This window comes from Arvicola amphibius, chromosome 8 (genome assembly GCF_903992535.2).
Source record: "Arvicola amphibius chromosome 8, mArvAmp1.2, whole genome shotgun sequence".
Classification (NCBI taxonomy): domain Eukaryota; kingdom Metazoa; phylum Chordata; class Mammalia; order Rodentia; family Cricetidae; genus Arvicola; species Arvicola amphibius.
This window is the reverse complement of record NC_052054.1, coordinates 18,265,179-18,291,027: the sequence shown is the minus strand read 5'-3', so window position 1 is coordinate 18,291,027 and position 25,849 is coordinate 18,265,179.

Below are 25,849 nucleotides of genomic sequence, written 5' to 3'. Positions count from 1 at the left end.
CTGACTTTTACAATCTTTCCACCCCATCTTCCCAAGGTGTGCCTGAGTCTTTCATGTAGGAATGCTTTGAAGATGTGTCCGCTGGGAATTGGTTATCCAATGCCAAACAGTCAGACCTGAAAACTATATTCAAGTAACATTATGATTGAGCAGGTTATGTTTAGGAGTGTGTGTGTGTGTGTGTGTGTGTGTGTGTGTGTGTGTGTGTGTGTGTGTGTGCAGTAACAATGGGAAATGAGGTCATGAATTCGGAAGAGAGCAAAGAGGGATATATGAGAGGGTTTGGAGGAAGGAATCATCTTATAATTATATTATAATCTCAAAAATTAATAACAATAAAATAAATAAGTTTAAAAAGCCATGAGATAAGATGTCTCAAACTTGCTCTGTGATGAGAAACCTCTGAGTCCCACCATACCTTCTATCAGCCTTCCAAGGGAGCAAATCCTTAGCCTTCTTATTTGGCTATCAGCAGCTAGTGCTGAGAAATAAGGTGTTAAAGCCTCATTGGAGAGTTGGAAGGGATATCATGTGAACTCTTCACACTTAAAATCACCCCAACCCCACCTTACGAAACCTTATAAACCCCAAGAAAGAAGGCCTGAGGGTGTTGAGCAACTGCATAAAAAGTGTGTGAACAGCTAGCTATTTCTCTTTGAGGACGAATCCTTTCCAGCCACTTCCAGGTTGGGGTGATCTTGATTGATGTCAAAGATTTTCAATGCTGTAGAAGTCTTTCCTCAAGAAACATATTGGAACAGCACACAACGCATTGGGAGGGTTCTTTCATTTGGGAAGAGATTTTTGCATTGTGCAATAAAGTAACACACTGGGCTTTTGGGGCTGTAGACAGTGGGAACTGACCTACTCATGGAACAGACATAACTACATTTTTGTTCTTTCTCCTCCCACCAGAATATTTCACACTAGAAAGCTTTCAGCATTGCTTTCCATGCTTGTGAGAAAGTTAGGCAGGGGAGCTCTATTGTGAATTATGTATGGACAAGCTGCCAGGTCGCAGACAAGCGGTGAATATAAAAAAAAAAAAAGAAAAGAAAAAGAAAAAGAAAGTTAAGCAGATGCTGAATTCTCAGTTTCAGAACTTGACTCAAAGTCTGCACTGCACCCGGCATCTCTAAGCCTCCTCCTTACCAGGGCATCAAATTCTGTGAGAACCCTTGATCTCTGAGAGCCTGAAAAGTTGTTGCCTTGAGGAATCTCATTCCCCCTCTGGGCCCACATCCACCTGCCTGGCCTATGTAGTTAGCCTTCAGTTTTTCCTCCCTTCCACTTCCTGCCTTGTTTGAAGCCTGCCTTACTTAGTCCAAGCTTTGAGTTATGAACATCGTCAGTATTGAGAGACTGTTTTCTCCTGTGCTCTTTAAGAAGAAAGACACTGGAAATTGATTTTAATAAAACTAAAAGTTGGGGGATTTGCCTTTGCTCCATGCTGACTTTACACAAGTTACTCCCTTCTGAACTTTGCCAGATTCTGCATCTGGGAATCACAGTTTTGGATTCAGTCTGTGTTTTATCTTTGGAAACTATAGCAGCTTGCTCTGTGTAATAAGTGTTTGTGTTGATGTCTGTCTGCAATCCTCATTCTTAGTGTCCCCTGTTACCCTTCTCTCTCATTGCTTCACTGGGAGGAATCAAACACAAGGCCTAATATATTTGAGGAGCTATTCTACCACTTAGCTCTGTCTACACTGGCCCTTTTCTAGTTAAAAAGTGCTGTAAGGAGAAAATCAATATGGCCTACCTCTGTGATGTGAATTACTATGTTGTTCCCTTGGTTTATATTTGGAGAAACATTTCTGAGAGGATGTATTGTAGGTTCCTGGAGTCCCGTGCTACATGCTTCAGAGACACAGAGCTGAGGAGCCCTGTGTCTTGTGCACCGATGCAGAGCACACCTTGACCGGAATCATGAATGTTCCCAGGTGTGTGTCCTCTCCTCGTTGACTCTATTTACAGTGATTTTTGTTGTACTTTGTTGGATTGGTTCAGTCTTATCTGGCTTGAGAGGTGGAAAGCAGGGATATGCCAGTAACTTTTAAATTAACATTAGTTATATAGAATTATCGGCTTCACTGTGATAGTTTCATATATGCATGTGTACTCTGATCACATAAAAACTAAATAACTAGAGCAAGTGAGATGGCCCCGTGGCTAAAGGTAGCTGATAACTGAGTGTGTGTGTGTGTGTGTGTGTGTGTGTGTGTGTGTGTTTTGAAACAAGGTGTGTGTGTGTTTGTGTTGAGACAAGGTCTCACTATGTAGTTGTGGCTGGCCTGGAACTCCATATACACACTTGACTGACCTGGAACTCACAGAGATCACCTGCCTCTGCACCCTGGATGCTGAAAATAAAGGCATCACCACACCCAGCTCTGAGATCCTGTTGTTGATCCCTGTGATAGAAACAATTCCCAACCCCCCAAAGTTGTCCTCTGAGCTCCACAGTCATGTGTGCTCATGCTCATGTACACACACACGCACAGTTTTTAAATTTAAGAGAAAAGCTAAATAACTAACTAAATGAATGACTACTGAAGAGTTCCCATGGTCAGCCTTCTCACGGCATTTGACTCCTCCATCCCACCATCCTCTAGTAAAATGCCTTGGTTTGTGTGTGGCGAGTATCCGGATACGAGATGCACTGTAAAATCCAGTTTTAGGAGAAGCTAGCTGCATGTTCTAACTAGGGCCGCCAGAACAAAGTACTAGTGTGGCGGCTTGCACAGTTTATTGCCATAATGGTGTGGAGTCTGGAAGCCTAAGACGAAGGTGGTGTTAGGGATGGTTCCCTCTGAGGTCTGAGAGGAAAGAGCCAGTTTCAGGCCTCCCACCTTGGTTTGGGGGTATCTCTCGTCCTGCATAGTGTTCTCCCTACACATGTTGTTTGTGACAACGGCTTCCCTTGTTATAAGAACACCTTTAGAACTGGATTAGTCCATACCCTGGCCACCTCTTTCTGATTTCACTACCTCCTTAAAAAATCCTTCTTCCAAACGAGGTCACGTTCTGAGGTATGGAGACTAGGGCTTTGGTATGCGAATTTGAGGATAGGGGCGGGACACAGTTTAACCTAACATCAGTAGTATACTGTTTAATTTTTTTTTTTTTTGATTTTTCGAGACAGGGTTTCTCTGTGGTTTTGGAGCCTGTCCTGGAACTAGCACTTGTAGACCAGGCTGGTCTCGAACTCACAGAGATCCGCCTGTCTCTGCCTCTCGAGTGCTAGGATTAAAGGCGTGCGCCACCACCACCCGGCTTTTTTTTTTTTTTTTTTTTTTAGTATACTGTTTATTTTGAAGAATATTCCTCTAGTATCAAGCCATGGCCAGGAAATGAAAGCAGATACATGGAAAGAAAATTGTAACGGTAACGTTGTTGCTTATAGGATGTTACTGATGTAGCTAGAGTCTTTCACCTAACGGTAACACTGTTACTAATAGAATGTTACTGATGTATCCAGGCTTCTTCATAAGGGTGAGACTATGTCTCTTTTGACTGTGAAAAAGAACATCTTGGAGGGCTGTGGATCTTTGCCTGGTTCAGAAGCAGGACCACTGAACACTGTACCCTGGTAAACATTGCTTTTCTAGGCACAGCCGCTTGTGCTCCTGAGACCCAAGTTCAAAACCAAACACATCTCTCAGGCAGTCAAGTGTCTCTTTTGGTTGTTAGGGGAAGATGAACAGACCAGCATTTTCTTTGGATAGACCAGGGTACAGGTGGCAAACAGGTGTGCTGGGCAGTCTTTGTCCACTCGGGGACTTCATTTGATGACTAGCCTCCTTCAGATTGGTTTGTAAGCGTGTTCATGGGATATTTTCTCAATTGATAATTGATGGAGGACTGCCCAGCCCTCCATGGGCTGTGAGATCTAGGCAAGGAGACCTGAGTTAGATAAGAAAAGTAGCTGACCAAGCAGCAGGGGAAATGGACCAATGAGCGTCATTCCTTTGAGTTCCTCTATGGTCTCTGGATCCCACCTCCGGTTCCTCTTTGAGCACCTGTCCCGCCTGCTCTCAATAATGGACTTTAACTGTAGGTTGAAATAACACACACACAGAGAGAGAGAGAGAGAGAGAGAGAGAGAGAGAGAGAGAGAGAGAGAGAGAGAGAGAGAGAGAGAGAGAGAGAGAGAGAGTCAAGTAGCTTTTGGTCAGTGTTTTATCGCAGCAACAGAAAGCAAGCTGGTCCAACTAGCCCTAATTACTTGTAAACATATTGCTGATGCCTGTACACAAGATCAGAATTTAGGAATTACAGCTTTGGAAAATAGTTTCTTTAATACCCTACCCAGCCAAAGAAAACCTAGCTTCCTAATCTTTATGAAGTTGTGAGTATCCTTATAGCTCAGGTCCTGCATTTTAGCTAAATTGTGCCCTCTCCACTTTCATTATAGATGCAAGCCCCACGGTGTGAGGAGGCTTGGGATGTTAAGTCAGTAGCAGTCATAAGGAAGGCTTCCTCCTCTGGCCCACCGGACTTAGCTGATACATCATCACTGATATTTGAAATCTGGGCTTTAGAAATCATCTATTGAGTTCAGTCTCTGTGCAAACAGACAAACTGACTATGGTGATGGTTCATCTAGGTCTACTCCCTTAAAGAGAGATGCAGGGAGACACCCCTTTCTGCTCTGTCTGGAACTCTCAATACCCCCTATACTACTGCCTGATAACTCAGAAATCATAGCACATGCCTCTAAGCCCAACACCAGAGAGATAGAGGCAGGAGGATCAGGAGTTCAAGGTCATCTTCAGCTACACAGCAAGTTGAAGGCTAGCTTGGGCTCTGTAAGACCTTGCCAAAACAATAAACATAATGCAATAAAAAGCAAGTAATACCAATTGGTGATTATTTTCACACATTCCTAAGAAAGAGTTTAGTTGGCACTTTGGGTCTTTCTCCTTGAAGGAGAACTCACAGCCCTAAGGGTCCTTGGTAACTTGGTACCCAGATCTGTCATGTCACACTTGCCATACTAGGGAACAAAATTATTTTCTGTGTATACATTAGCACTGCACCTATGTGTGCATGCTGAACACGTGTGTGCATGCCAGTGCTCATGTAGCGGTTAAAGAACAACTTTCATGCTCTCCCTCCACCCTGTGTTCCCAAACTCAGTTCGTCAGCCTCCTATGATGAGTGTATTTACCCACTGAACCACTTTGCTGGCTCTAGACTGTGCCTTTTTGGATATATGCATTTTAATGATTCCATCTTCTTCTTCACCAATGTGACTCACACAAAGACTTCTCTGTGTGAACAAAATACAACACACACCAACTTTTACAGTTTTCAGCACTATATGAAACTTGGTGGGGTCTTTGGTTGGTTGGTTGGTTGGTTTTGGTTTGCTTTGTGGTTTTGTTTTTACTTTACTTTTCTTTCTTTCTTTTCTTCTTTCTTTTACTTTTTCTTTTTTTTTCTTTTTCTTTGAGACAGGTTTTCCCTATCTGTCCTGGAAAACTCACTCTGTAGAACAGGCTAGCTTTGAACTCAGATCCACTTGTCTCTCCCTCTCCAGTGCTAGGATTAAAGGCATTTTCCACCATTCCTGGTCCTGTATTTTATTTTTTAAAAGTATTAAAATTTTTTCCCTTTGAATACCTTCAAAAATAGATGTTTTTATAACCTTTCTTTTCAGGGTTACTAAACTGGATTAAATTATATTAATTTGGGGAGCAGGCAAATCTGGAGGATGAGTCAACTCCCCAAAGATTATGTGCTAAGACATAGACAGTTTGTGCCATATGAACGTTAATTCTAGAACATTAAACTTGCCATGTTAAATGGATTTCTAGATGTTTCTCCATACAAGTCTTGGACTAGCTCTCCCTCCCCTTCCCTTTCATGAGCCAAGAAAAGTCTGAACCAGAACAATTCAATTTCAGCTTTTGGAAAAGGGAAGCACAATGAGTCAAACGGTATAAAGATAGTATTGGGGCCCAGAAGGGCGGAGCGTTTCGATTCCTGATGTTTGTTCCCAGTGCATCTGAAGGTCTGGTGAAGCACTCTGGGATGTATGCACAAGCTCATTTCTGAGGCATGTTTGCAGGCTTTGCTTTACAGCCTGAGACCCCAACAAGCCAGGCTTGCCTTTCTGCCCCAGTGTTATAAGTTGAGTGTTTGGAAGGAGCCCCAGCGAGGCCTCAGGAAGCAGATACTGCCTTTGGACTTATCATCCTCCCGGCGATTTGTTTTAAAGTTCGTAATCTCCAGGGCTACATGAGTGTCCCACATCTGCCCTGAATTGAAAACAGCTTCCCACTAAGAGCCTTACATCAGAACGGCGGATCTGTGAGTCAGAGAGGAAGCTCAGGGCCGTTTGAACGCATGGCTCACTAGACCACAAGCTCCCTTCATGGAGGACCAAGATTTTGGGGTATGTAGGCTGTGGATTTTCAAGTTCTAAGATTTTTGTTTCATTTTGTTTTGGTGGCCTTCTGACCATTAGCTGTGGAAGGACAGTGGTGGGGACCTTTTTGTAAGTATTTTCAGGGCTGCTAAGCAGTGGAGCAAACTCCCAAGGAGTCAGGCAGCCTCTGTCTCAGAGCTGCCCTGCCAGGGTTTTGGGGGTTTTATGACTTGCTATTTATTATATAAGATACATTGATTTAATTATGCAGATATTTATTGTCCTCTAGGACTCTAAAAAAGGGGGTAAGCCAAGAAAAGTTTTTACTGTTAAACACCAAAGCTTTTCTACTTTCCGTTTATCTGCAAAATCATTTAAAAAGATTTCTACACATGCTAAGAATGAAGGCTGGGACTCTGAACTTCATATTACAAGCCTCTGGGGACCCAGGCCGGCAGAGAAACCATTTACCATCTAATATTCCACTGAAATAGTGTCTCTCACAGTTTTCTGGGTAACGGTATTCTCTGTGAGAACAATATTTTGAAGACTGAGTTATCTGCCATATACGTATTTGTGTGTGTGTGTGTGTTTGTGTGTGTGTATGCTTATATAGATGACATATATATAAACATATATATGTGTGTGTTTGTGTGTGTGTATGCTTATATAGATGACATATATATATAAACATATATATGTGTGTGTTTGTGTGTGTGTGTTTGTGTGTGTGTGTATGCTTATATAGATGACATCTATATAAACATATATACGTGTGTGTTTGTGTGTGTGTGTTTGTGTGTGTGTATGCTTATATAGATGACATCTATATAAACATATATACGTGTGTGTTTGTGTGTGTGTGTTTGTGTGTGTATGTGTGTGTGTATGCTTATATAGATGACATCTATATAAACATATATACATGTGTGTTTGTATGTATGTGGTCATGGAAGACAATGAAAAGGAAACAGGAACCACAAAGGTCTGCAAGCCAGGCAGCTGGATGTACTGTTCCTGAGGCTCCTTGTGAACTGTTTGGACTCTGTGACTCTTTCTCTAGTCTCTGCCTCTGAGGAAGTGTTTGCTCTGGTGACTGCTCAATGCAAACTTGCTGACTGAAAATACAGTGGTGTCCTGGGGCTCTGGAAGACACGTCTCCAGGGATACCTGGCTCTGTTGAGTGACTTTTCACCTGTCTCGGTACAGTGGACCCACAAGTTAGGAATATGCGGTGATGAGTAGCTAAGAGGGACCAGCGGGAGAAAAGGCAGGTGAAGCCCATGGGATGGTGGTTACAGTCTGAACAAAGTGACACTTCTGCTGCATGACTGTGAGAATGTTCGGGAACTCCTAGCAAAGCTGGGAGGAAGAAAGTGGCCAGGCCCATTTTCCTTTTCAACTCGGTACAGATGTGTTCATCAAAGATGTTCCGACAGCACAAAACCCCTCTGTTCTGTGTCCTTCCCCCTGGCCTCAGAAACAACAGACCCACAGCAGCCCAGTTGGCAGGTAATGTTTTCGTCTCAATGCCCCAATACTGCCTGCTCTTGACTGGTTGCCCATTGACTGGCTCCCTTGAAAGGGGGAAGGTTTCTTTATGAATGCCAAAATTCGACTGGAAACTGTGTCATGGGACTATGCCCTCTTAATGCCCAAGAGACAGAGGCTTTATTTCAGAGAAGGAAGCGAACACATTCGGGTTTTGTACTGAATGGTGCAAAAGATATATTGTTCAATGCAGACTGAACAGAGGATCATCAGGCGTGGCTAACCATCCCTGACCTACCTGAGGCCACTAACTAGCAAAGCAGCTTCAAATCCAAAGGAACGGCAAGGGCAGACCAGCTCCTACGGAGAGTTAATTATGTGCATATCTTAACTTGGTCTGTTTGTTTTATTTTTAAAGCAGGGTCTCTAGTAATCCAGGCTAGTCTCGAATTAATTATGCAGTTGAGAATGACCTTGAAATTCTGATACCCACCCCCATCCACAGAATGCTGGGATTATGGGCATGTTCCATCACCCACAGTTTATGCACTGCTAGGATCTGAACCCGGGAATTTGTATATATGGGGCAAACTAAGCTGTGTCCCCAGACCTGTGCCTTAATTTAGCTTTGTTCGTTTTCCTGTTTAATTCCTCAACCTCAGAAGCATGGGGATAACACTAAGGTCATATAAGCAGAGCCTTTCACAGTGATACACGGATAATGGATTTAGCTGTTGTTACATCAAGTGTAACTAACAACCTTCTGCCTCTTTCTCACCAGCAGAATGAGCAGGTTTTCATTGTGGCCCATATCCTCTTCTTTCAACCCCCTCTTTTTATTCAAAGATCCCTAATTTGAAGACTAAGTATTTGGGGAATCTACAATTAGGGCACCAACCAGCCAAGTCCCCACGTAGACTCACAGACTTCTTACTCCTTGGAAATTCTGAAAGCCATGCTTGGAATTCAGAGCACATTATCACCCAGAAACAAGCTCCCAGCTCAACTCTTGAATGCAAATTTATCCTAGAATAGAATCTTCTAGAAGCTTCTGGAAAAGAACAGAAAGAACTAACATTTGTCTAGGAGTATTAGAGAATAAATTTTACGACACGCAGTAGTAATACTTTTGAGCATCTTTTGATATCCTTACAATTCTTGCTTGGTCTTACACACCATTGCTTTCTTGATCTGGACCTAGCTCTTTCTCATGGGTACTTTGTCTTCCTCTGCACCCTCAAAGAGTCCCCTAGGCTGGAGTCCAAGCAAATTATTTGTGTATAATTTTCCTCTTGTGGTTTCTTTTCCCTGGACCGAGTTCTTCCCTCTCTAAGTCAACTCTTGGTCCACTCAAACATCAAAATCATTGCACTCCCCCCACCCCGTGATATCCCAAGATAGCTCTACTCCCTGAGCCACAAATCCCTCTGAGAAAACCTTGTACATGGCTTCAGGTGTCTTCTCTGCTGATCTGAAGTTTCAAGGGTGCCAATTAAAAACAATCCCCAGGGACAGGGAGATGGCTCAGCAGGTAAGTGTGTCTGCTGCCAAGCCTGAGATCCCTGGGACCCATGAGAAGCAATCCCCATGATTTAGCCTCTGATCTCCATACATGGCCACAAGCATGCATATACATAGATGTAATAAAAGCCATAAATTATATATGTAATGAAAGAATTTTAAAATTGTTCCAGGTTTAATAGTGCATGCTTCCAATCCCAGCATCAAGGAAACTAAAGCAGGGAAACAAAAGTTCAAGACCAGACTGAGCTGCATAGGGCAAATGTTATAAAAACGATATCCTCAGAAAAGTTAGACAATCCTCCTTTTCTAATTCTGTATTCTCATAACATCTTATAAACTGCATTTTCTACTAAACTTCCCACATACTGTTATATTTGTTTCTGTGTTGTCCCTTCCCTATGCTCAAAACTACTTGAAGATGGGGATTTCCTTGGAATTTACTGCAATACCTGATGGGAAATAAAATATTGGCACAAGTGTTTGTGTATGCAAAATCAGAAGAGTTATGGATACAGGGATAGAAGGATGGAGAGGTTCCTGAAGGGAAGGGTCTTTATTTAGAGAACGTTGGAAAGCTATGTAGGCAGTTGTACAAAGTTCCAAATGAGCATTATAGTCTACGAGTGTGAGACTATAGAATTTGTTCATCTTCCTTTTGCTTCAGTCTGAGGGAAAGGCTGAACAGCGGGGAGGGGCCATGGAGAGGGAACAAAGGGGTTCGTTCCCATTCTGGTCCTCTACTCTGCTGCTGGGTGGCCTCGATGGGCACTTGTCTTTCTGTCTCAGCCAAGAGTGACACCTGCCTTCAGGGTGTTGTTGTAAGGATTAAATGGTAATCTGTCAGAAAGAACTGGCCAAGTGCTTGAGCAATAGAGTGGAAGACAAGTGTCAGTAAACAATGGACCTAACTCTGAACTGGCAGACACCAGACAACGGACTCTGAAGTCAAGAGGGACATAGGCCTCTCTCCCGCTTTGGCAATTGGGTCCCCATCATTTTGACCCAACATGTCAATAGCCTGACTCCACCTTTTATCAAACCACTTCTCCTGTCAAAAGAAAATGAAATGAAACCCAGAAATGTGTGTGAGAGAAAGAGTTCAGGAGGTTTTGAAGAGTAAGAAAACATATCACCCAAGGAGAGGTGAGGTGATCTCTGCTTTCCATAGTATAGCCAGGCAGAACGCCGTCTTTCTCCCTAACAACATCTAGACATGCTGTTCTGTTAGTACTCCATTGTTTCCCACACAGGACCGTGAAGACAACTGCACAGATGTGGCAGTACCTTCTTGTCATCTCAGAGCTCAAGAAGTTTATGAGCTCAAGGTCAGCCTGGTACATCTAGCCAGACACTATCTCAAAACAAACAAATCAATAAAAAAGAATATCTAGCTTTGGCAGTACTAAAATTTAAACCCAGAGTCTCTTCCATGCCAGGCAAATGCTCTTCTACCATTAAGCTCCAACAACACTACTCAAACATCATGTTTTATTTAGACATTTAAGAAAAATAACAGAAGAGAACACTGATTGTTTCCTATATTAGTTTTTGACAGTTTCGTGTTCTAAAATAATTCCATTATGCCTCTTTTTTTTGTTTTGTTTTGTTTTGGTTTTTTTTTTTTTTTTTTTTTTTGTTTTTTGAGACTGGCTGGCCCCAAATTCACAGAGATCCACCTGTCTCTGCCTCCTGAGCTCCACCACCGCCCAGCATGCTTTTCAATTATAAGTTTTGTGTGTGTGTGTGTGTGTGTGTGTGTGCATGTGCATTTTGCCTGTACAACACTTGCATGCCTATACCCACAGATGCCAGAAGAGGGTACTAGATCCCTTTTAATTGGATTTGAATACTGTTGTGAGATGCTATGTAGACGCTGGGAACAGAACCTGGCTTCTCAGGGAGAGGAGTCAGTGCTCATAGCCACTGAACCAGCATTCTAGCTCCTCCTTCTATTATTCTTATGCTTAATTCTGAGCTCCAGTTTCTCCCCAAATTGCTTTGAACCACTTGATCTCATTGTCTCATAACAATAATAGGCATTTTACCAAAGAGATAACACAGTCAACCAAAAAGAAATTCTGATCCAAGAGCGTGTTAGATAGGCAGACATTGTATAGGCCTGCCCCTCTTCCATCTGTCAGAAATTAATATTTTAATATTTGTTTTATTTAATTTATATGATTAATAATTTAATATTATAAGCATTTCCCTGTAAATACTTCCAAGGCTATCTGATTCCCTGGCTGTCTCTGCCAATTCTATGTTAAGTCATTCATGTGACCCTTGGATGATTTGGGCATGGTTTTTAGGTGAATAGGAGTATGTGAGAGTTTGTCAGGAAGCTTTGTTTGCCTCTAAAGCATCTACGTGGTAGCTGACCTCTACTTCTGACTTAAAAGAAAGTGCGAAGGCATCCTATATCCATCAGGGAAGAAATTAAAGCAGAGAGTACAAGGAGCTCAGCATCCTCCTTGTACGCCGGGAAGGAGAAGGACGAGAGGTGCTTGTTCATCGCTAATGGATCTGCCCAAGTCTTCATTACTATTTTTTTTCCTTCCCAGTTTAACTGAAGAGCAGCTCACCTAAACCCCACTGGTGTGAATTCAGTGCCCTCTGGAGCACTTGTACATCTGTTCAGGTGTCCTAGAAATAAATATTAAATTAAATTTTAATTTAATTTAAATTCTCCATCAAAAGGCTTTCCGTAAGCTGACTGAAAAGAGCTTAACTGTCCAAAAGTAGGTCGGAGAGAAAAAGGCACTTTTGAGCATTTGAAAGAATCCTAGTGTTTTAAAGAACACATTTCTACAAGTTCAACAAATCCCCATTATAAACTCCAAATTTAGTTAGCTGTCCCTACACAAGAACCATTTATTTTGTTTGTTGCTTTATTGGTTCGTCATTAAACGGCCCCAAGACACAAGAAAACATGAGACACTAAAATGAAATCTAGTTGTCAACCGGACTTGAATTTTGAGTCACCTTTCCACTGGGCAAATGGATATTTAAGGAACTAGTTTGGAGTTAACTGGCTACTGGGAGTCAGGGGACATTTGTGAAAATAAAAAGAAGGCCCATGAATATAAAAATCTCAATTTCTGGCACCTAAAATGTAAGAGACCTCATTTTTTTTAAGTATTTTGTTGAAGGGGATGCTGGGTTATTCTGGGCTAACTTGGCCCAGCTGCTCTGTCTCATTACAACCTATTGCCCTGAGTTATGGCACAACTGAAAATAGGTTGTCATTGTGTGTAACTCTCGGATTGTGTGTAGGAAGCACTCCTACAAAGGACAGCCCCCTGGGAAACAAAAGCCCAAGGTTTCTGGAACTTGTTTCCCAACCTCTTACCAAAGGAGCTGCTCTGAGCATTCTGTAAGGTGATGCCCACCCTCCCTCCATGCATTATTTTAAAAGGTGGACTCGATGCACACATTCAGTGAGGCAAGTGTTGTTATCATACCTGGGAAATGGCGATGAGCCGATCACACGAGATCTCTACCCCAGTGGAGATCTCACTTTCCTACAGAGTACATCCTGCGGTCCCCTGACATCAGTACCTTCTTCAGGATCCACAACCGAGTGCCCCAGAAGAACTAATCAGTGCCCCATTTGATTCCTCAGGAATCAGAACGTCCTGGGAGCAGTTTGTAAACCAGAGTCCCGTCCATAAAAATGAGTGTAACGCCCTCTTGCAAAGGTCCCGTGAAACTCAAGAGACATACTGACAGCAAATTACGGACTCCAGCAACTAGCCGGCAAGAGTCGCTACATTAATTGGATTCCTCTATTTATTTATGTTGTTTGAATGGCAACCTTTTGCTACCTTATAGAAAAGCTAGTTCAGAAGCTTGCCAGTGAAGAAAAATATCCAGGGATAGAAGGCTTCCTCTAAGCCAGTTCTACAAAAGAGGGATATTTTCGGCCATTTTTGAGGCAGTACAATGGGGGGTGAATCGTGTGGAGACAGAAGCGACTGGCACACCGAGTGTTGTTTGTTTGACTTGATGTGAGACGTTGCTTAAGCCCACCAGACATTACACTGATAAGAGTGTATATTTACATAGTGAAACACAACCTTTGAACATTGAGAGAAGAGCCAGTGCCGAGCTGCGTGCCTTCAATCCCAGTTCTCAGGAAGCAGAGGCAGGTGGATGTGTGAGAATTAGGGACTAAGTCAGCCTACATAGGGAGTTCTAGGACAGCCAGGGCTGCGTAGGGAGACCACCTATACATAATCAATGAGATCCTAGTGTGGTGTTCCTTCTCCAGACTCCTGTCTGAGCCTGGCTGTTTGTCCTAGCTCACTAGTTCCTGTTGCAGTTCTAGATTCTAAGCCTTATTTCCCTGCTGGAGAAGACTAAGGGTGGGAAAATCAGATACCTGTATCCCAAGGATGCCTGAAGAGATTTCCCACTGCCTCTCACTCCTCTCCAGCAAGATCGTTACTTGTTGGCCACCAAGCTCTCTGGCCTCCTTTTCCTGAGACATCAGTGGGTCCTTCCATTAAGTCACTTTCCTTTTCGAAAGACTGAGCAGACCAGATAAAGAGGAGAGCATGAGAAAGAAACAGATGGCTGGAGGTCAGACCCACCCTGTCCCCTCAGCAGCTGTGACTGTCATCCTGAAGCCACCTGGGCCCTGTGACAACTGCCACTGGTGCCTGCCGCATGCATGCCTTCTATCCATAGAGCTCTGGTTGGGTGGAATGTAGGCTGGGTGGCTGAGTGGTGTGTGAGTGTGTGTGTGTGTGTGTGTGTGCATGTGTGTGTGTGTGCTACACACTCATGCAGTCACAGGAGAAACATCTGGTCATCACAGCACACCATGGCCACAGAAAAACAAGAGCACTGCCTATTTATACCATGTGTGTCTACCCGGATTTCACACTGTGCCAACTATGCACTTTCCGCAGTTTTAATTCGCCTTCCAGTTGATGAGGAAGTGTGGGGCACACGCTAAAGAGTTGGGAGTGATGTCATGTGTAGTATACTTTCTCGTCGGGGCCGCCAGCCCACAAATAACGACATGGAGACTTATCGTTAATTATGAACGCTAATCCTTAGCTTAGGCTTGTCCCACTAGTTCTTATAGCTTAAATCAACCCATTTATATTAATCTACATTTTGCCTCATAGCTTTGTACCTTTCATTCATTCTGTATGTCCAACCCTCCACTCCCTGGAGTCCCTAGCATGCCTAGATTCCTCCTCCTTTTCCTCTCTCTCTCTCTCTCTCTCTCTCTCTCTCTCTCTCTCTCTCTCTCTCTCCCCAGAAGTCCCGCCTATCTCTCCAGCCTAGCTATTGAATGTTTAACTAAACCAGTCACAACAATATATCTTCATATAGGATACAAATATCCCACCACCGTCATCTGTATCAGGAAAAAGTACAGTAAAAATACATACAAGAAACCAGAAACCCCCAATGCCCACCTGCAACTCTCCAGTTTGGCAGCAAAGCACACCAGCTGCTCCATTCTGAGAGACAGAAACCACCTGTTCGGCATGAACGAGGAACCTACCTGGAGGTTTCTAATGATAAGAACCAATAGGCAGGCTGTTCTTTAAGCCTCTTTCCATTTTATAAAAGAGTTGCATGTTCACATGTATAAAAATGAAAACTTTCAGGGACCGAGTGCACGCTCACCAGTGCTCATGTAGCATGACCAAGGCCCTGACTTCGCTCTTTGATCCTCAGCCTTGCAAAACAAACAAAAACTTGGACACAAGAAAAAGCACTGTAATTACAAACCCAGGGACACTTCCTATTCGCCGTGTTTTCTTTTGGGCTTTTATTTTTTTCTTCAGTCTTTTCCAGGGCTTTGAAGTCTTATTTTATGCATAATTTAATATTCTGATTTTTCTATTTAAAATTTTATCAAATGGTCCTTGTACTACTAAAACCTCTTTGTGAGCATCTTTTTGAAGTCTGTGTAACAGAAGTAACATAATTTTCCCAGTCTTTCTTCCTTGCTGGACCTTTAAAAGTTATTTCCAATTTTTCAAATTGGAAAGAACGCTATGATGAACTTCTGGTATGAACATTTGTCCCCATTTCAGATTGTTTTCTCCCAATACAGTCCCCAAAGTAGAGCCACCCAGTCAAGTGACATAAACATTTTTAAGGCTAAGCAAACCTTTTTTCTTTCACAAGGGTTGTTGAAAAGTTTATTTACTGTTTAATGCCAGACTGTTTAGAGGAAATGAGTAAACCAGCAAGCTCATGGCCGGCATACAACTTAGAAAACATGTCACACTAGCAGAGAGAGCCACTCTGAGCTCATCAACAAGTCACATGCACAGGGCAAACCACTCTGGGCTCACCCCAGCCCATCTCCCTCAGCTCCAAAGGAAGCCATTCATTTAAATCTCTGCTCTTGGAGGATTTTTTAAGGGATAGAATTTGAACATGCGGTCTTTCTCTTAAATAATAAGGGTATCAAGTGTAGCTCCCTGGGAGTTACTGCCTGCACTTGCAAGCCCTGGGTCCCATCCTTAGAACCAAAAGCAGGGAGATTCCCAGCTAGCACTGGGTAGGCTATACAGCATCCCAGTATGACCTCTGGGCATAGCTGGCACAAGAAAACCATTCTCCAGGATAGTAATGAGAAAACCCTACAAGGTTTTGCAAGAAAAAAGTTTATATCACCCATGCCTTTTATCCAAAAGCTATGTATCAGAGGCTGTGTCTTTTTATCTTTTCCATAAATTTCTATGCATTTCAAGGAAATACAGGTACTGAGTCTGCATAGGGTTTCCACTGACAATGGTTCCCTATGTATGATGTCTGCATAGAGTTTCATTGATGATTACAGGCAAAGATTTTGACCCTTGCTTTACTTTAACTCTTTAAATCATGTTTGTATGTGCATGTGTGTGTGTGTGTGTGTGTGTGTGTGTGTGTGTGTGTCTGTGTGTCTGTGTCTGTGTCTCTGTGTGTGTCTGTGTGTGTCTGTAAGTGCACATGTATGTGTATGTATATGTGAGCACATGTACGTGGGTGCAAGTTCAGATATTAGAGGTTACCATTGCCTATCTTCTCTTGCCTCCACCTTAACATTGAGGCCAGAGCTCGCTGATTTAGCTAGTCTAGGTAGCCAGCTTACTCTCCACATCCTGAAACTGGGACTACAAATGGTCACTACATTCACACTTCACTGGCTGAGCCATCCACTCAGGCCCCTGACTCCACTTCTAAGTGGGAATGAAATGGTCCAAACATGCCAGGCTTGCAATCATGGCTTCCCCTGCACTGGGGCTTAACCACGTGATCAAAGAAGCTCCATCAGTTCTCAACACAACCTTCTCAAAGTAAAAGTAGCCAGACATCTGGATTTCAGCTTGGGGGGCCCCAAATCAGCAGCTGTCCCAGATTCTCTCTGAATAACCAGAACCACAGGCTACCTATACGTGTTAGAGACTGAATGGATCCTGTTTTTTAAGGTTGAAGTTTGGCTTTGAATTTTGGGAAAACTTAGATGTAGTCAGTGCTTGTTAACTTCCTAATAATATGAATCTCCCTAGAAAACTGAAGTCTTCCTATAGGACAGATACCTGGGCCTGGCGGTGTGACTCGGTTGATAAGAACGCTTGTTTAGCATGCATGGAGCCCTGGATTTGAGCCCTAGAATCACCTGGTATTCCATATTTGCAATGCCAGTCTTCGGATGTATGGGCAGGAGGATCAGAAGTTCACTGTGATCCTCAGCTATGTAGCAAATTTGATACATGAGACACTGACAGAGGGTGGGGCTCTTGTAAATGTATCATTCCTCTAAAAGGTGAACACCTACACAAACCGTTTCTCAGCATCATGGAATTAAAGACCCTCCTGTCTCTGATTCATGGGCCTTTCTCTAAGAATCCTGTGTTAGTAGGTAAAGCTGCCGTAGGAATACCATCATCGGGGAGATTTATGCCACAGGCATTTGTTTCTCCTATTCTAGAGGCTGCAAATCCAAGACAACAGGTTCTTTTGAAACCTTTCTTATTGGCTTGGAGATGGCCATCTTTTTCCTGTATGCCATGTGTTATCCTTTCCATGTGTGTCCATGTCCTAATGTCATGCTATGGATACACCATTCCCAATGAATTAAGATCCACTATGATGACCTCATTTTGGCAGAAGTATCCATTTCAAAACCCTGTCTCCATGCATATCACACTCTGAGAGACCTGGAGTTAGGATATCAAAATATAAATCTGGAAGGGTACCCAATTCAGTCCATAGCAAATCCCCGAGCTAAGCACTGTAGCCCAACGAGTCCAGAGACTTGCACAGCAGAGGCAGAACAACAACCCAGCTATCACATCATCCAGTCTTCCACGCCCCTCTCCCTACTGTCTATGTGCTTTTTAAGACTGTGGTGTGTTCCAAAAGCCTGCAAGCTAAGTCCAAAGGTTAACTTGAGGTGACACAGTGGTGGAGGTACTTACTGCCTTTGCCCTGTCTCTCTGATGACGTAAGGATGAGACTGTGGATCCTGGTGACCCTCCAGTCCCCTTGGATACCTGTTCAATATGAAATGTAACCTCAAGGAGTCTCCATAGTGGCTTCTGGGAGACCACTGAGGCAATGAAGGGTGCCTGTGTGATCCAGATCCAGGGTTACCTTCATCTACTACTAAGATGTATGGGCTGAGGTCTCTTAAAGCCTTGGAAAACAAAGGACTTTGGTTACAAGTGTTGAATCTGGCGGCACATCTGCATCAAGCCTTCTCCCAGCACAGCTGGAAGTGCCTCAGGGACCACAAACTTTCCCCTTTGTGGAGATCCTACAGTCTCTGCTGCCTCCCTGCAGAGTTCCAAAAATCTTCATCGTGGGCTGGACAGATGGCTCAGTGGTTAAGAGCACTGACTGTTCTTTCAGAGATCCTGAGCACCTATGGGGTGGCTCCCAATTACCTATAACTGTAGACTCAGGGGATCAGATGATTGCTCCCTGGTGTGCAGATAGATGTACCTGCAGATGAAACATCCACATATATAAAATAAATATTTTTTTAAATATTTATTTATTTATTTATTTATTTATTATGTATACAATATTCTGTTTGTGTGTCTGCCTGCAGGCCAGAAGAGGGCACCGGACATCATTACAGATGGTTGTGACCCACCATGTGGTTGCTGGGAATTGAACTCAGGACCTTTGGAAGAGCAGGCAATGCTCTTAACCTCTGAGCCATCTCTCCAGCCCCAAAATAAATATTTTTTAAACAATATTATTTGAGGTAAAGAATAGATATTTCTGGTGTGTGTGTGTGTGTGTGTGTGTGTGTATGTGTGTGTGTACATATACACAGGCACTCTTGAGTGTACGTGAGCCACAGCCCTCATGTGGAGGTCAGAGTCTGTTCTCCCCTTTCACCGTGAGAGTTCCAGATATCAAACTGAGGACTTAACGCAAGTGCCTTTACCCACTGAGCCATCCTGCCAATCCAGAGACTTCCCATTCAAGAATTATCACCTTAACTTTGGAAAAAGTGTATGTAGCCGCTCTCTTTGAATGTCTTTATGATGATTTAGTCTGGGGTTTATTTTCCAAGCAGAAGTTTACTACATTTTCTGCTTTGTGTGCACATAGGCATGTAATTAGTGTGTGTGTGTGTGTGTGTGTGTGTGTGTGTGTGTGTGTGTGTGTGTGTGATTCCTCTGTTGTTTGCAACACCTCTCAGTTGGGAATCATTTGTAAATTTAGTTAATGAGCATTTAACACATTCCCTTTGATAAAGCTGTTAAGTCTGAGCGCCACACTGGCATCTCCCCAGACATCTCCCCCTTGCAAAAGCCATTTGTATTTACCTATTCTTAACTGCTTAGTGATGGTGTCTTATTTGTTGGCCCAATAGGGAACTAACCTTTAGTCTTCTCCGGAAAAAAAAAAAAATGGTGCTTGAATTTTGTAAGAAAATACTTACATCTGTATTCCAAGCAGGTCCACTCTACTGGCAGGCTTTCATTTTCACCAAACAAAGTGAGCGACAGACAGAGCAAACATTTCAGAGTCACCTTACCAGGCCCTGCCGGTGACAGCCAGGTACAAGCCAGAGCTGTCGGCTTTTGCAAGAACAAATAGCAAACCCAACACCTGCAGGCTCCACCGTCAGCAAGGTTTCCTGGATTTAATTATGACTTGATCTCCAGGAAGGGAGTGTGTGTCAAGTGTGCTTTTCAATCACTTAGAGAAAGCGGAGTAGGCAGCAGAGAGACCCTGGGATTTGCTCAGGAGATGAGCCCTCCTTAGCATCAGCACATCCGGGAAATACAGGCTGTTCCAAACTGAAGACTTAACCAGACGCAGCATATAGGGGTTTTAAAAGTCAGGTAGTTAAAACTAAACGTAACCGAAAATCTAGGAGTAAATAGAAGGGAAAGCTTCGGCCAAATATTCATCTTTACGCAAAAGAGGAAGCCATCGCTCCGCTTGAAAACAGCTTCTTGCTCCATAAAGTGTGTGTGCACATACGGGGGAGGCATGTGTGTGCCCATACAGGGGGAGGCATGTGTGTGCCCATACAGGGGCAGGCATGTGTGTGCCCATACGGGGGGAGGCATGTGTGTGCCCATACAGGGGGAGGCATGTGTGTGCCCATACGGGGGGAGGCATGTGTGTGCCCATACGGGGGGAGGCATGTGTGTACCCATACAGGGGGAGGCATGTGTGTGCCAATACAGGGGGAGGCATGCGTGTGCCCATGTGTGGAAGACGGAGGATAGCTTTCTGAAGTTAGTTCTCACTTTATACCTTGTTAGAGACTGAGTCTCTGCAGATGGACAGCCTACTCCAGGCTAACCCGTGAGCTTCCAGCCATGCTCCTGTCTCTGCTTCCTTGTCTTGACATGGGAATGCTGTGATGTGAGCCACCACACCCAGATGTTTAAGTAGTTTCCAGGGACTGAACTCATGTCATCGGGTTTGTGTGGCAAGTGGTTTGACCCACTAAGTCGCCTTCATCATCGCTGTTATTGTTGTTGTTGTATGTGTGTGTCCTGCATCCATTCTTTTCTGCTATATTTGTGCTCCATGGTCACCTTTCTCTGAGTTCAGAATATTTTAATTCTGCAGTTCCCTACTTCTCAGTAAATGCCTTGCCAGTGGCATTCCATGTATTCCTGCACATGTGCGCTCTCTCTCTCTCTCTCTCTCTCTCTCTCTCTCTCTCTCTCTCTCTCTCTCTATTTTTGGTCTATTCTAAAGTCAGAAAAATGGATCCTGGTAGCAGTTAGATTAACAGTGACCATGGCACATTGACAAAATCTGTTATCTCGGTCTGGTCACCAAACAAGACAGGGCACAGAGATTTCACCTTCTGACCTTTAGCCTGCTAGGGAGTTGGTCACAGAAACTGCTGAGTTTCACGCAGGCGCAATTTAAGGACGTACCTGCACCCTTTGCTTTGTACTGTGCCAAAGAAGGACAAGGAAAAGAAAATCAACACACAGTGTCGAGGTCTAGGGAGCATTTCTAGTCCAAGGCACCTAGCCATCCATACCTGGAGGAACTGGAGAAGCGCTTTCTATTGTGGATGATGGGAAATGGAAGGGAAACAGGAGTTGCTGGTGCTGGCTCCAGGTGGAGCAAGGGTGACTCAGTCTGTGTAGACAATGGGCAGTTTGCTGCTGGAGACGCGATTCTAAACCTAGCTGCTTCTAGGTGCGTCACTGGCTCCAGAGCCTCTCCTTCATTTTTGTTGTCATCTTCCTTTTCTGTGTCTTCAGATAAAAGGCAGTAGAGCAATAAGAGAGTAGTCTCCTCCCTCCTGTCTGTCTCAAGCCTGGTTTGCTATGGAGAGCCTACCGTGTCTGTTGTCAACAGTGGTGGCCCTTGCCACGGGTAAATAAGCTTGATCAGACCAGTCAGCTTCAGAGATACAGATAGATGGTTGATAGTACTGAGGCTGCTGGATTCGGAAAACCTCTGAAAAGCAGGGACTCAGAACAAGAACAATGAGCTCTGTGTTTCATTGTATGTGGACACACGTGGGTAGGTGCCGGCGTAGAGGTGGGGGGAGAATTGCTGGAGTCGGCTCCTTCCTTCTCCCATCTGGATCCCTGATACCAAACTTAGATCTTCAATCTTAGGAGCAAACACAGTTATCTACTGAGTCATCTCGCTGGCCCCAGGGTAGTGAGTTTTATATATGTGTGTCATGGTTCAGACATAGGGATGCTGCTTTTTAATATATAACCAAACAGTGACTTCAGATCAATCATGACTACATTCACATGGTAAACACAAGTAAGAGCCATGACCCCAGTGAAGAAAGTCTATGTGTTCCTGAAATCATTACTGCTTTTGTCTGAGACCACAGTCAACACTTTTTAGATTTGATTACCTTTGATTCCATTGTGCAGGACAGGAAGTTCTCGTCTACCTCCCAGTTAAGAACTAGGAACTGTGGTACAATAGTGGCATGAATGTTATAGGAGAGACAGCCATGTGATACTGGATGTAAGTCCTGCTCCATGAGATGGAAGCCATGCCTCCCAGTGTTAACGTCAAGGACCTTAACTGGGTAGTTATGGGTAGGCTGGGTAGGTCACGGGCCCTAGGGGAAACCTACTACTATTTCTCTGATGAATAGACATAGAAGCAAAACCACTGCTAAAGATATATTGCTATACACATAGATCAATGCCCAGCCCCCATCAGTGAAACCTCTTTTCATAGTGGATGGTAATTAACAAAGACCACAGGTAAACAAGGTGCAGAGCAGGAGAGACTTTGGGGCACTCTGTCCTATATGGAATATCTGTATCACACCTGTCCTCTCAAGGTTTAGGGATCTGTGTGGAAGAAAGTGGGAAGATTTTAAAAGCCTGAGGTGATGGTGGATGACTTTAAAATAAATGGCGTTTTCAGGACACAACAGGACAGACGCACAGAGATTGCGACAGTCTGCATCCAACCAGCACGGGCTTAAAACAAACGAACCCTCAACACTGAGGGCAGAAGTGGGCACAAAGTCCCATCCCTAGCTAAGGAGCTGTTGGCGTTTCGTTGCTGCTGGGAGCAGAACGGTTAGTTTTCTTTAATGGAGCTACATCTGGTCCAGCCACCACATTTCAGGGGAAGCCCCAGGCTTAGGAGTCGTCCACTAACACAAACTGGACTCCATGGATTTTGGGTTCTTTTTCAGAGGGAGCATTGTTTAATTTTCTTTATTTTTAAAGAAGGACCATGAAGGTGATTAGGAGGTGGGGGGGAGCTGGAGAAGGAGAATGCATATGATCAAAATACATTGTATAAATTTCTCAAAAAAATATTGTAAAAAAAAAAAAAGAAGAAGAACTAGCGGCCTGGAGTGATGGCTCAGAGGTGAAGAGCACTGACTGTTCTTCCATAGGTCCTGAGTTCAATTCCCAGCAACCACCTGGTGGCTCACAACCATCTGTAGTAAGATCTGGTGCCCTCTTCTGGCCTGCGGGAATACATGTAGGCAGGACACTGTACACACAATTAATAAATAAGTCTTAAAAAAAAAACTAGGAATTGAGGGTGGGTATGTGGATCATTTGATAGGGTAATTGGTTATCATACATGAAGCCCTCCCTGGTTTTGTCCTTTAACACAATAAAAATCAGTCAAGATAGCACACATGGTAATCTCATCACTCTGGAGTGAAAGGAGGGGGGAACTAGAAGTTCAAAGTCATCCTCAGAATTACATGAGAGCTAGGAGCTATTTTTTTAAGTTATTCTAGATTTAGTCTAAAAGTCAAGAAGCTGGAACCAGTGCAATGGTTCAGCTGGCAGAGGCATTAAGACTCATGGCCTGGAGGCTTCAGTCTGGTCTTCAGACCTGACATAGCAGAGAACTGACTGCCACATCCATACCAAGGCTCCTGCAAGCCACACACACACACACACACACACACACACACACACACACACTAAATAAATAAACCTTTTTTAATTTAAAAAGATGAAAGAAAGGAGTGGGAATTCTTTCTCTGTGCTTGCTCTACTCTGCTTCATCTTTGACTGGTCTGTGTCACTCTGTCCCTAGCATTTCCTGTCATTCCGTTCAGAATAACACAGCTCCGTGGTCCAGAAATGACCTTCACATCATCACTTCTTTACAGTAGGACAGTTCTCTGGAGCTGCTTCTCTTTATCGCTGTTTCCAGAACATTGTTTGATGCACATGTTCAACTCTTTATCATACTGAGGAGTGAGTATCATTTAAAAAAAAAAAGGATCCAGGCTATGGCTCAGTGGTAAAACAATTGTCAGCATGTGAGAGGTCCTGGGTTTGATTTCTAATACAGCAATTATTAATTAATTATTAATTACTTGAAACTATATTGTCACTTTTGGTCCTTAATTTTTGGGAGAATCTTTAGAAGTTCTTAAGGGGTCTGACCCATGTGGTCACATCTCAGAACAGGTAGCCCCGAGGACCAGCCAACATTTTCAATCACTAATGATGCTTTTTGGATGGTGTCACTTTGAGGGAGACACCCTTACTACTGTAGCTTAATAGCAATGGCTAACACGGCAGCTTGACCTGTTTACCGCTCTCTCCTGGATTCGAGTTCGAGCTCAAGATCCTCTGAGTTATGCAGAGCAAAATCGCAGATTGCGTCAGGAAAGAAGGTAAAGTGTGATTTCATTAAGAAATCCCAGGCAGGGCCTTTGGTATAGCTGATAACCAAGTTTCTGCTGCGGTTTTTTACCCATAATTCTTCTCACTTACTGGAATAACGATACAACTCAGTAATGATTGTTCAAGCTACTGAGAATCCTCAGAGAAGAACCGTCGTTGAGTTTCTTAGCTCAAGTTTCCATTCAATAAACTAAGAGGCCTTGAAAGAACCGAGATCAATAGTAATCATGGCCAATACAACAGAATTCCTGTCAAGATGAGTCTGGGGGCTGTTCTTTGTGTTCAGTCAACTGGGCTGCTGTCGCCAAATTTGGGAAGCCAGGAAGGGTTTTTCTGTCTTCAGTCTTCAGAATCTCTTCTTTCTGTTACTTTTCAATGGCATTTTCTCCCCCACCTCTTTTTTTTTAAAATATATATCTGTATTTTTTTAATTTCACACCTCATAATAGTATCAGTGGTTTGGAACGTGACATTTCAATGCATGTCTGTGATATGTAATAACCAGATCAGGGTAATTAGAATATTCAGAACCTCAAATATGTACCCTTTTCTTGTATTGGAAACACTCAAGATCCTCTCTGCTACCTTCTCTAAAATATTCAACAGTTTGTCTTGAACCGTCATCAGGCACTGATAACCATCAGAAGTTATCTACTTAACCCCTGCTTCCTTCTTCCTCTTCCTTATCAAAATCAGAAAGGAGGTGACGTTTCCAGTCCACTCTGGCCACACTTAGTCTTACCTTTACATTGAATTTCCTGCAGCATTTGCACCTATGTCCCCTTCTCTGTATCTGAAATTAAGAGTCACTTTGCCTAAAGACATCTCAAAGAGGCTGGGCATGATAGTGAACACAGTAACACAAGCCCCAGGAAGATCAGGAGTTCAAGGTCACTTTGGCTCTGTCGGGAGTTGGGGGCTAGTCTGGTCTACCTGAGACTAGGGGCAGGAGGGAGGGGCTGTCTCAGTAACATCTCCAAGTAACCAGATCCACCTCTGGTATTCTCATTGTGAGAGCAAATAATCTCCCTTTCGTTTAAACTGATATGGGTAAATGGATAAGGCTGGGTAACAACATTATCAAAGAAAACCCACGCAAAGTCACACCAGTGACAGTCATTGCTATAGGATGCTTCCCAGGAATGCCTAACTAGCATGCAACGTAATCATTATGTACATCATTAAGTCTGTGTCAGATTAATTTAACATCTTGGATTTTACATGATGACATCTGTAAAGATACACATGCACTCCGGCTTTCTACTTCTTGGTGCATTCAAATTAGTCATCCACCGAGAAGATTTTTCTCGAAAGGCATAATGTCCGTGCACGTATACTTGAGGAAATAAGGGACCGGAGATTGGTGAACAGAGCTACCATGCCCTTTTCAGCAGGGATACATCATCACTGACTGATTAGGGCATGGTTGAAAACCAGGGATTAATAATTTGCCCATACTTGCTTCAAGCAAAATCAGTTGAGAATAGCTTTTCAAGGGGTGAGAGATTAGGAGGCGGGACATTGGGGGGAGGTGTTAGAGCAGACAGCGGAACTGCCTTCCTTCAGCCTCTCTGGCCTCAGTTTTCAGATCTGTGATATGGACGTCTCAGGGGCTACGAGTTTTGGAAATACTTGCAGTGTTGATGAATTCCCAAGGTGAGAACCATTCACCAAATCTGGGAAGGTAGGCTAAACGTCCTTCAAGAATCCTAAGTAAGGAAGAAAAAGATGATGAGATGTGAAAGGAAGAACAGACAGAACTTATCCACTGAGCGTGGTCCTATTCTTTAAAAAGCAAGAAAAAAATGGGGCAAAAACAAAGGCTGGGAATAAAACCACAGCTTAGTGTACC